Source organism: Macaca fascicularis, chromosome 1 (genome assembly GCF_037993035.2).
Source record: "Macaca fascicularis isolate 582-1 chromosome 1, T2T-MFA8v1.1".
NCBI classification, from domain to species: domain Eukaryota; kingdom Metazoa; phylum Chordata; class Mammalia; order Primates; family Cercopithecidae; genus Macaca; species Macaca fascicularis.
In genome coordinates, this window is record NC_088375.1 from 1,824,720 (window position 1) to 1,837,359 (window position 12,640).

A 12,640-nucleotide genomic window follows, 5' to 3' on the forward strand; every position below is an offset into this window, starting at 1 on the left:
GCCAAGTAACTTACTATAGTAGCTGGACTTTTAAAAACTGCCACAGAATTTGCTACAAATTTAGGTCCTTCAGTGTTTTAAAATGTGTGGAACAATGCTACATCTATACTTAGCTTAATCAACCTCTTCAATGGTGGGCCAGGAAGCACCATCAGAGGGAGGAGCTCCACCACCAGGGATTCCCCCAGGCATTCCTCCTGGCATGCCTCCTGCACTCCGGTACACTTGGTAATGATGGAGTTACGGACTTTCTCCAGCTCTTTCTGCTGATGTTCAAATTCTTCCTTCTCGGCAGTCTGATTCTTATCGAGCCAGTTGATAATTTTATTACACTTGTCCAGAATCTTCTGTTTGTCTTCATCATTAATCTTGCCTTGAAGTTTCTCATCTTCGACAGTTGCTTTCACGTTGAATACATATGACTCAAGTGAATTCTTAGATGATACTTCATCCCTCTGCTTCTCATCTTCAGCTTTGTACTTCTCAGCTTCCTGGACCATACAGTCAATGTCTTCCTTGCTTGAACGGCCGTTGTCATTAGTGATAGTAATCTTGTTCTCTTTTCCTGTACTCTTGTCCACAGCAGAGACATTGAGGATGCCATTGGCATCAATGTCAAAAGTGACTTCAATCTGAGGAACATCACAGGGTGCAGGAAGTATGCCTGTGAGTTCACACTTGCCAAGCAGGTTATCCCTGGTCGTGGCACGCTCACCTTCATAAACCTGAATAAGCACACCAGGCTGGTTGTCAGAATAGGTAGTGAAGGTCTGTGTCTGCTTGGTAGGAATGGTAGTATTACGCTTGATGAGGACAGTGATGACTCCACCAGCAGTTCCAATACCGAGGGAAAGAAGAGAGACATCTAAGAGCACCAAATCTTGGACATTTTCAGACTTGTCTCCAGATAGGATGGCTACCTGGACAGCTGCACCATAAGCAAGAACTTCATCAGGATTGATGCTCTTATTTGGTTCTTTTCCATTGATGAAGTCTTGGAGAAGCTTCTGAATATTGGGGATATGAGTAGAACTACCAAACAGGACAATATCATGAATCTGTGACTTATCCAGTTTGGCATCTTGAAGGGCTTTCTCTGTGGGGTCTAGGGTACTATGGAACAGGTCGGCATTCCGTTCTTCAAATTGGGCATGGGCACTGGACGTATAGAAGTCGATTCCTTCACAGAGAGAATCAATCTCAATACTGGCCTGGGTGCTGGAAGAGAGAGTATGCTTAGCATGTTCACAAGCAGTATGGAGGCATCTTACAGCTCTCTTGTTCTCACTGATGTTCTTCTTATGCTTGCACTTGAACTCAGCAATCAAATGGTTGACATTCAGTTGTCAAAGTTTTCTCCATCCAAGTGGGTGTTTCTGACAGTAGATTTGACCTCAAAGATTCCATCCTCAATAGTGAGGACTGACACATCAAAAGAGTCACCTCTCAGGTCAAAGATCAGCACGTTTCTTTCAGCTCCAACCTTTTTGTCTAAGTCATAAGCAATAGCAGCAGTAGTTGGCTCATTGATAATTCTAAGTACATTGAGACCAGCAATAGTTCCAGCATCTTTGGAACCTGACGCTGAGAGTCATTAAAGTAAGCTGGCACTGTGACCATAGCATTGCTAACAGTATTGCCAAGGTATGCTTCTGCAATGTCCTTCATCGTTATTGGAGCCATAGAGGGCACCTCCTCTGGGTAGAAGCTTTTGGTCTCTGCCTTGTATTCCACTTGGACCTTGGGCCCACCAGCATCATTCAACATGAGGGGGCAATGCTTCATATCAGACTGGATAACAGCATCATCAAATCTGCATCCAATCAGACATTTGGCATCAAAAACCATGTTGGTGGGGTTCATTGCAACTTGATTCTTTGTGGCACCACGGATCAATCATTCTGTGTCTGTAAAGGCGACATAGCTTGGAGTGGTTCCGTTTCCCTGATCATTGGCAATTATCTCTACTTTTCTGTGCTGGAAAACACCCACACAAAAGTAGGTGGTGCCAATATCAATATCAACTGCAGGTCCCTTCGACATGGCTGCTGGTGTGTAGACCTGGCTCCAACTACAAAGAAAGACACAGAAACCCTGAGAGCTGCAGGTGAGTTCAGTGACAGAAGAGTTTTTTCTGATGTCATCTTGTAGAAGCTTTATGGTGTCAGGTCTTAGATTTAAGTCTTTGATCCATCGTGGATTGACTTTTTTTATAAGGGGAGAGGTGAGGATCCAGTTTCATTCTTCTACATGTGACTTGCCAGTTATCCCAGCACCATTTGTTGAATAGGGTGTCCTTTCCTCACTTTATGTTTTTGTTTGGTTTTTTGAAGATCAGTTGGCTGTAAGTATTTTGTTTTACTTCTTGGTTCTCTATACTCTTCCATTGGTCTATGTGCCTATTTTTATACGAGTACCTTGCTGTTTTGGTGACTATGGCCTTACAGTATAGTTTGAAGTTGGGTAATGTGATGCTTCCAGATTTGTCCTTTTTGCTTCATCTTGCTTTGGCTATGCAGGCCCTTTCTTGGTTCTCAAGTGATCCTCCTGCCTTGGCCTCCCAAAGTTCTTGGATTACAGACATGAACCACTGCACCCAGCATTTGCCCACTTTTAAATGAGGTTTTGGGGGGTTTTTGTTGTTGTAAATTTGTTTGAGTTCTTTATAGATGCTGAATATTAGACATTTGTCAGATGCATAGTTCACAAATATTCCCTCCCATTCTGTAGATTGTCTCTTCACTCTGTTGATAGTTTATTTTGATAGACAGAAGCTCATAAGTTTAATTAGATCCCATTTGTCAATTTTTGCTTTTGTTGTGATTGCTTTTGGCATCTTCATCATAAAAATTTTGCTCATTCTTATGTCCAGAATAGTATTGCCTAGGTTGTCTTCCAGGGATTTTATAGTTTGGGTTTTACATTTAAGTTTTTAATCAATCTTGAGTTAATTTTTTTATATCTTGTAAAAAAAAAGAGGTCCAGTTTCAGTCTTCTACATGTGGCTACCAGTTATTCAAACACAATTTATTCAATAGGGAGTTCTTTCCCTGTTGCTTGTTTTTGTCAGCTTTGTTGAAGATCAGATGCTTGTAGGTGTGTGGCCTTATTTCTGGGCTCTCTATTCAGTTCCACTGGTATGTCTGTCTATTTTTGTACCAATACTGTGCTGTTTTGATTAATGTAGCCCTCTACTATAAAGTTGAGTGGTTTGATCCCTCCAGCTTTGTTCTTTTTGCTTAAGATTGCCTTAGCTATTCTAGTTCATTTATGGTTCTATATGAATTTTAAAACAGATTTTGTTCTAGTTCTGTGGAGAATGTCATTGTTAGTTTAATAAGAATAGCATTGAACCTGTAAATAGCTTTTGGCAACATGGCCATTTTAGTGATACTGATTCTTCTTATCCATGAGCAGGGAATTGTTACTGTTGAGGGTTGTTGTCCAGATTCTTGGCATTTTGAACAAATAATTGGACAAAACACACAAACACAACAAGGCAACAAAAGCAGATTTATTTTAAATGAAAGTACACTCCACAGAGTCAGGGGAGGCTCAAGCAAGCAGCTCAAGAGCATTGGTTACAGAATATTTTGGGGTTTAAACGCCCTCTAGAGGTTTCCCATTGGTTCACTCTATGCAAATAAAGTAGTGGGCCATGACCAGTCTGATTGGTTGTGGGAAGGGACCAATCAGAGGCACTTATATTTTCCAACTGCCACGCAGCAACTGCCACAAAGAAAAAGGAGGAATTGAAAGCGGAATAGCCTGTGATGTCCAGTCAGCATGAATCAGCCTTAGGTTCCCTGCCTCCAGACCCTATTCTCCTGCCTCAGAATGTTTTCCCGTTTGTTTGTGTCATCTCTGATTTCTTTGAACAGAGCCAAACCATATCACGTGGGGTGCATGATTGTTCTTGGTGTCCATTGATTTTTTTTTTCCAATGCATCTGCTGGTGCAATTTTCACATTACCCTGTGATAACAGCTTGGATCTTGTAAGCTAACACCAAGAACAACCATGCACCCCATGTGATATGGTTGGGCTCTGTGTCCCCACCCAAATCTTATCTCCAATTGTAATCCCCACATGTCAAGGGAGGGATTACAATTGGGCAGAGGGATCATTGAATCATGGGGGTGGTTTCCCCCATGCTGCTCCTGTGATAGTGAGTGAGTTCTCACAAGATCTAATGGTTTTATAAGTGTTGGAAGTTCCTCCTTCACTCCTTTCTCTCTCCTGCTGCCATGTAAGACATGCCTGCTTCCCCTTCCACGATGATTGTAAGTTTTCTGAGGCCTTCCCAGCCATGTGGAACTGTGAGTCAATTAAACTTTTTCTCTTATAAATGACCCAGTCTTGGGTAATTCTTTCTAGCAGTGTGAAAATGGACTAATACCACACGTGAGTATTTGGGACCTCACAAGCACACCTGGTGAGGGCTCAAAGCCAGATGGTTTCATTTCCTCTCTCTTGTGCTTCTCTCTGACTGGTAGAAAATTGGTGAATCACAAAAACATATTTAAAATGGCAACTATGTGAGGCTTGCAAATATGGGGAGGTGAACAAAAAAAGTAATATTTAAAAAGTAGAACACAAAAGAGTTTGCACAGTCTTATTTAAGCTGTGCCATACATGTTCATAAACAAGTTTGCAAGATAATTTGAAAATTATTACAATTTTCAAATACAACGTATTCTTTCAGTTTAAGTTTAAAAGCATGCATTTAGAAACAAATCGATACTAAAAAAAAAAAAAAAAAAAAAAAAAAAACTTAGCCATCCAAAATCTTCAAATATCCCGAACAAGTCTTTTTGTAAAGGTGTCTATAAGTCAGATTTTACTATACTTTGAAAACTTGTAATAAATAATGCAGTTGACAAAATAATCTACACCGACATAGAAATAATCAATTTATTTTTATTATTATTATTATACTTTAAGTTCTGGGGTACATGTGCACAATGTGCAGGTTTGTTACATAGGTATACATGTGCCATGTTGGCTTGCTGCACCCATCAACTTGTCATTTACATTAGGTAATTGTCATAATACTATATATATAAAATCACTCATAGTTATATAATATTGTACATATTATTACATAGGTATGCAGGTCCTCAACTAATGTTATTTTGTTCAGTGTCATTTAGTTATGTGGATGAGAAAAAAAAATCAATTCCTGGCCAAGGCCACTGTCTGTGTAGAGTTTACAGGTTCTCTCTTTGTCTCTTTGTGCGTGTTTTCTCCAGGTATTCCAGTTTTCCCCTACAACCCAAAGATGTGCACATTCGGTTAACTGGCGCATCTACATTGTCCCAGTAAGAGTGAGTGTCGGCCAGGCATGGTGGCTCACACCTATAATCCCAGCACTTTGAGAGGTCCAGGCAGATGGATCACCTGAGGTCAGGAGTTCGAGACCAGCCTGGCCAACATGGTGAAATCCCATCTCTATTAAGAATATAAAAAGTAGCTGGGCACAGTGGTGTGCACCTGTAGTCCCAGCTACTGGGGAGGCTGAGGCAGGAGAATCGCTTGAACCCAGGAGGTGGAGGTTGTAGTGAGCTGAGATCATGCCATTGTAGTCCAGCTTGGGTGACAGAGTGAGACTCCATCTCAAAAAAAAAAAAAAAAAAAGAATGAGTGTGGGTGAGGGTGTGAGTGTGCCTTACAATGAAATGCAGTCCTGTCCAGGATTGGTTCCTACCTTGCACCCTGAGCTGCTGGGATAGCCTCTGGCTACTTGTGACCCTGAATTAGAATTGGTAAGGTGGGAAATGAATGAATGAATTTATAAAACATATTATAACATCAATATGTGTAAAGTGCTTAATAACCATGCAAATACACAACAATGAACAATGCAGTAATGGAGTATAGACGCGCTCGACAAGGCTGACATTTTTTTTATTTTGAACCCTGAGGTGGTAGGAGGTGCTCTTTGCAATGTTTGGTTTCCAAACATGTATTCGTTGATTTAACCCATCACCACTATGACCACCATCACTTACTGACTAAGAATTGGGTAAGTAATTATCTTACATGTTCATAGTGGCATGTTCATAGCTCACTGTAACCTCGAACTCCTAGGCTCAAGAGATCCTCCTGCCTGAGCTGCACAAGTAGCTGTATTAACCTTTCTTAAATGTCTCCATAGCTCTCATTTATTTCAATGTTTAATATGAGAAGTGTTTTGGATCTTTATTTAGAAACTTGGTGATGTTTTTGTGACCAGAAATATGCTATAGGAACTTAACTCTTTTCAATATCAATTAGCTTTCAGTAAAATTGGTTTAATGATACACATTTTTGCTTAAAGTCCCAGTTTCTGAGAACCTACTGATGATTTAAGTAAGAACTTACTGTACCACGGAACATCTACAATGAGTCAGGCATTGCTACAAGCACTTTTCATCCATTACCTTTCAAGAATTCTCTCTGAGGTAGGTTTTAGTGTCTTCAATTTAGAGGGTTAAATCATAAACAATATATAGAATTAAATAAGAAACTAAACCATCCAAAACTACAATGTTGAATTAAAAAGGAAGTTAACAGTAGCATAGATAGTGGACACCTTTGTAGAAAATTTTAAAACTTAAAAGGCTAAACAAGGCATTATTTAGGGATACCTACATAAGTAGCAAAATTATGATGAAAGTCAAAGGTATTATGATTTTTCAGAATTTAAAATGAACGATGATTCTTTTTGGAGAGGCAAAGAGTTATACTTGGGAAGGGCAATAGAGTGGGAAAGTTGCATTAAGCAGATGTTGGTTTTATTTTTCACATATTTATGAAAAATAAATATATGCAATTGACCCTCTGTGTCTGTGGTTTCCACATCAATGAATTCAGCCAACCTTGGATCAAATATGTAGTTAGGCTTATAATGGCTGTGTCTGTACTGAACATACACAAGCTTCTTTTTGTCATTACAAAAGATACAGTACAAAAATTATTCACATAGCATTCTAAATGTATAGGTAATCTAGAGATAATCTACAGTGTGCAGGAAAATGTTCATAGGTTATATGCAAATACTACATCATTTAATATAGACCCTTTGGCATCCAGAATTTTGATATCTGGGGGGAATTCTAGAAGCAATTCCCTGTGAATACCAAGATGATTGTATGTGTGCATTTGTATGTATAAAATAGTTTGTAATAATTTTTTAATTTTTTTAAATAAAAAACTTTGAGATGTAATTCGTATACATTTATTATTCAAAGTGTAGAATGTAAAGTTTTTAATATGCTCACATACATGTGCAAGCAACACCAGTCATTTTAGAATTTTTTTATCACATTATATGTACCCTTTAACTATCACCCTTCTATTTTTCCCACACACCTTCCCTTGAGCTAAGCAACTGGTAACCCACTTTGTATCTAGATGTCTCTGTGCTGAACATTTCATATAAATAAAATCATATACGTGGATGTTTGTGATGGGATTCTTTTACTTAGCATAATGTCTTCAAGTTTCCTCCAAATCATACCACAAATCCATACTTCATTCCTCTTTATAGCTATCATAATAATTTTTAAAAATTATTTTGAATACTGGTGTAAGAAAAAATAGCTTAATTAAATTAGAAGAAAGTGAGAAAGACAAATATTTCTCTGAAATTCCTAAAGAATCTTCAGCTACTTTCAACATTAATGGAGACGAGTGGTGCTGGTTCTCTTTCCAAAATGTCACTTTTCCCAAAACTAGAAATGCTAAACAGTGGGGGGTATATTTGGTTCCCAAGTGAATGTGAATATGGTACATAGTGGAATTGTTATTTTATTGAGGAAAGGAAAAAAGAAACAACAAAAAAGACATAGTAAGAGTAGGAGGAAATAAAGGAGGAAGGAAGTACAGCTTGTTAAAGTGGATAAACAGACCTCTGAGCAGAGAGAGGTAAAATAAAAGGCATCAGGACAGCTTGGGAACAGACTGAGAGTAAGGTGGCATATTTTTCATTTATTTGTATCTTCTTTAATTTCTTACAGGAATGTTTTGTAGTTTTCAGTCATTTGCCTTCTTGGTTAATTCCTAAATGTTTTATTCTTTTTGATGTTATTAAGGTAATATTTTTTTCTTCTTCTTCTTTTCTTGAGACAGGGTCGCACTCTCACCTAGGCTGGACTGCAAATGGTGTAATTATAGTTCACCGCAACCTTGAATACCTGGGTTCAAGCTATTCTCTCACGTCAACCTCTGAGCAGCTAAGACCACAGGCATATGCCACCTGACCTCGTCATTTTTTAAAATTTTTTGTAGAGATGGGGTCTTGCTATATTGCCTAGGCTGATCTTGAACTCCTGGGCTCACCTCAGCCTCTCCTCAAGCGTAGGGATTATAGGAATAAAGGAATAAGCCAGCATGCCTGGCCTGCTTTTTATTTTTATTTTTGAGATGAAGCCTTGCTTTGTCGCCCAGGCTGGAGTGCAGTGGTGTGATCTCGGCTCACTGCAAGCTCCGCCTCCCGGGTTCACGCCATTCTCCTGCCTCAGCCTCCTGAGTAGCTGGGACTACAGGCACACGCCACCAAGCCCAGCTAATTTTTTTTTTTTTTTTTTTTGTATTTTTAGTAGAGACGGGGTTTTGCCATGTTGGCCAAGATGGTCTCCATCTCCTGACCTCGCTATCAGCCCGCCTCGGCCTCCCAAAGTCCTGGGATTACAGGCGTGAGCCATTGCGCCCAGCTACTGACCTGTTTTCTTAATGTCTTTTTCAGATTAGTAATTGTTAGTATATTGAAATGGAATTGATTTTTATGTTCATTTATCCTACAAGTTTGCTGAATTCATTTATTAATCCAAATAGTGTGTGTGTGTAATCATTAGCATTTTCTACATGTAAGACAATATCACAAGATCATATCAGCTGCAAATTAAGATAAATTTATTTCTTCCTTGACAATTTGGATGCCTTGTATTTCTTCTAGCCTAATTGCTCTGACTAGGTCTTCTAATACAATGTTGAATGGAGGTAGTGAAAAGCCCCCGACAGGCCCCAGTGTGTGTTTTTTTCTCTCCCTGTGTCCATGGGTTCTCATTTTCAGTTCCCGCTTATAAGTGAGAACATGGGGTATTTTGTTTTCTGTTCCTGTGATAGTTTGCTGAGGATAATGGCTTCCAGATCCATCCATGTCCCTGCAAAGAACATGATCTTGTGCCTTTTTATGGGTGCGTAGTATTCCACAGTGTATATGTACCACATTTTCTTTATCCAGTCTATCATTTATAGGCATTTGTGTTGATTACATGTTTTTGCTATTGTGAATAGTGCTGCAGTGAACATGTGTGTGCATATATCTTTATAATAGAATGATTTATATTCCTTTGGGTATATACCCAGTAATGGGATTGCTGGGTCAAATGGGCAAATTGCATTTCTCTAATGATCAATGATGTTGAGCTGTTTTTCATGTTTGTTGGGTACATAAATGTCTTCTTTTGAGAAGTGTCTTCTTTTGAGAAGTTCATATCCTTTGCCCACTTTTTGATAGAATTGTTTCTTTTTTTTTTCTTGTAAATTTAAGTTCCTTGTAGATTCTGGATATTAGAGCTTTGTCAGATGGATTGATTGCAAAATTTTTCTCCCATTCTGTAGGTTTTTCTGTTCACTCTGAAGATAGTTTCTTTAGCTGTGCAGAAGCTCTTTAGTTTAATGAGATCCCATTTGTCAGTCTTTCCTTTTTTGCAATTGCTTTTGATGTTTTTATCATGAAATCTTTGCCTGTGTTTATGTCCTGAATAGTATTGTATAGATTTTCTTCTACGGTTTTTATTGTTTTGGGTTTTACATTTAAGTCTGTAATCCATCTTGAGTTAATTTTTGTATAAGGTGTAAGGAGGAGGCCTAGTTTCAATTTTCTGCATATGGCTAGTCAGTTCTCCCAGCATCATTTATTAAATAGGGATTCTTTTCCCCATTACCTGTTTTTGTCAGGTTTGTCAAAGATCAGATGGATGTAGGTGTGTAGTCTTATATTGGAGTTCTCTATTCTATTTCATTGGTCTATGTGTCTGTTTTTGTATCAGTACCTTGCTGTTTGGCCTTGTAGTATATTTTGAAGTCAAGTAGCGTGATGCTCCAACTTTGTTCTTTTTGCTTAGAATTGTCTTGGCTATTCGGGCTCTTTTTTGCTTCCATATGAATTCTTTTTTTTTTTTTTTTTTTTGAGACGGAGTCTTGCTCTGTCACCCAGGCTGGAGTGCAGTGGCCGGATCTCAGCTCACTGCAAGCTCCTCCTCTCGGGTTCACGCCATTCTCCTGCCTCAGCCTCCCCAGTAGCTAGGACTACAGGCACCCGCCACTTCACCCGGCTAGTTTTTTGTATTTTTTAGTAGAGACGGGGTTTCACCGTGTTAGCCAGGATGGTCTCGATCTCCTGACCTCATGATCCGCCCGTCTCGGCCTCCCAAAGTGCTGGGATTACAGGCTTGAGCCACCGCGCCTGGCCCATATGAATTCTAAAATAGTTTTTTTTTTAATTCTATGAAGAATGTCAATGGTAGTTTCATGGAAAAAGAATTTAATATATAAATTACTTTGGGCACTATGGACATTTTCATAATATTGATTCATCCTATCCATGAGCATGGAATGTTTTTCTATTCGTTTGTGTCCTCTCTGATTTCTTTTAGCAGTAGTTTGTAGTTCTCCTTAAAAAGGTTCTTCACTTACCTTGTTAGTGTATTCCTAGATATTTTATTCTCTTTGTAACAATTTTGGACAGGAGTTCATTCATAATTTGGCTCTCTGCTTGCCTGTTGTTGTATAGGAATGCTAGTGATTTTTGCACACTGATTTTGTATCCTGAGACTTTGCGAAGTTGCTTATCAGTTTAAGAGGCTTTTGGGCTGAGATGATGGGGTTTTCTAGATATAGAACCATGTCATCTACAAACAAAAATAATATGACTTCCTCCCTTCTTATTTGAATACACTTCATTTCTTTCTTTTACCTAATTGCCTTGGCCAGAACATTCAATACTATGTTGAATAAGAGTAGTGAGAGAGGGCATTATTGTCTTATGCCAGTTTTCAAGGGGAATGCTTCCAGCTTTTGCTCATTCAGTGTGATATTGGCTGAGGGTTTGTCATATATGGCTCTTATTATGTTGAGGTATGTTCTTTCAGTACCTTGTTTATTAAGAGTTTTTAACACAAAGTGATATTGAATTTTATTGAAGGTCTTTTCTGCATTTTTTTAATCATGTGGTTTTTGTCTTTGGTTTTGTTTATGTCATAAATAACATTTATTGATTTGCATATGTTTAACCAACCTTGCATCCTGGGGATGAAGCCAACTTGATTATTGTGGATAATCTTTTTGATGTGCTGCTGGATTCAATTTGCCAGTGTTTTATTGAGGATTTTTGCACTGATGTTCATCAGGGATATTGGCCTGAAATTTTCTTTTTGTTGTTGTTGTATCGGTCCCTCCTGCACCTGGAGGTATCACCAGTGAAGTTGTCTCCTTTGGCTGGGGTTGGGGGCTCCGCTGGCTCTGTACTGCTCCTGGGTCGGCTATTGCCCCACCCTGCTTTTCCTTACTCTCTGTGGGTTGAGCCAACTTCCTAGTCAGTCCTGGATACCTCAGTTGAAGGTGGAGAATTCACTCACTGTTTCACGAGATCCATGGACCACAGCTGCTTCTAATCAGCCCTCATGACTATTTCCCAGCCAACAGTAGAGTTTATCTGAGCAAAACATGATTCAGGAATTAGTCAACACTCACAACCAACATGTTCAGAGAGCTCAGAAGTAAAGTGTGAAAATAACTGGATTGATTACAGTAAGGTGTATGCCTCATTTAGATATGCTCTGATCTGCTGGCTGCCTGAAATTGGCTGAAGCTCAGTGCTTGTGACTAGCTCTTAACTATCTATATCAAAAAATATACTCCTAAGTTGGGTTTTTGTTTGTTTGCACACTAAGTTAGGTTGTAGTTTATTACACAGGAACTGAAAGACTAGGCCTTATAAAACTTAGAAACTAGGTCTCATATAAAAAAAAAAATTAACACCAGGTGGCTCTGGATAGGGTCCCACCCTGCCTCGATAGGGACCCACCCTGATAGGGTCCCACCCTGCCAATTCCGGGAAACAACCTCATGGGGTCCCACCCTGCCAATTCCGGGGGTCCCACCCTGCCTCGAAGTTCCCGGAATCAACAACTCCAGGAAAAAACCTCATAAGGTCCTGCTCTAACCAATTAGAACAAGACACCTTGCTCAGGCCATAGCTAGACCCAATTACCACGCGCCTTAAGCTTTGTTTGAATTTCGCGCCATAAGCTGTGTTTAAACTTGTGTTTGCCTATATAAACAGCCTGTAACAAGCAGTCGGGGTCCCAGGGCCAACTTAGAGCTTGGGACCCTAGCGCGCTAGTAATAAATAACTCTCTGCTGTGAATCTCGTGTCGGTGATCCTTCGCGGCGACCCCTGCCCAGGAGGGAATCGACAGTTCGGTTCCAACATTTGGTGCGTTGGCCGGGAAGTGGGGTCGTCCGAGGACCCCCGACCCATCCGGCGGAGACCCATCTGGCCCGGGCCACGGACTGCTGACTGAACGGACCCACCAGGTACTTTCGTTTTGTTCTGTCTGTCTTGCCGGCTAACTCTGAACTCTGGGGAGTAC

At 39.7% G+C, this 12,640-nt stretch overlaps 1 pseudogene; it reads right to left on the reverse strand.

The window, feature by feature from the left end:
* Positions 1 to 5,412, reverse strand: LOC102143690 (heat shock cognate 71 kDa protein pseudogene; annotated as a pseudogene).
* Positions 5,413 to 12,640: the final 7,228 nt, after the last annotated feature.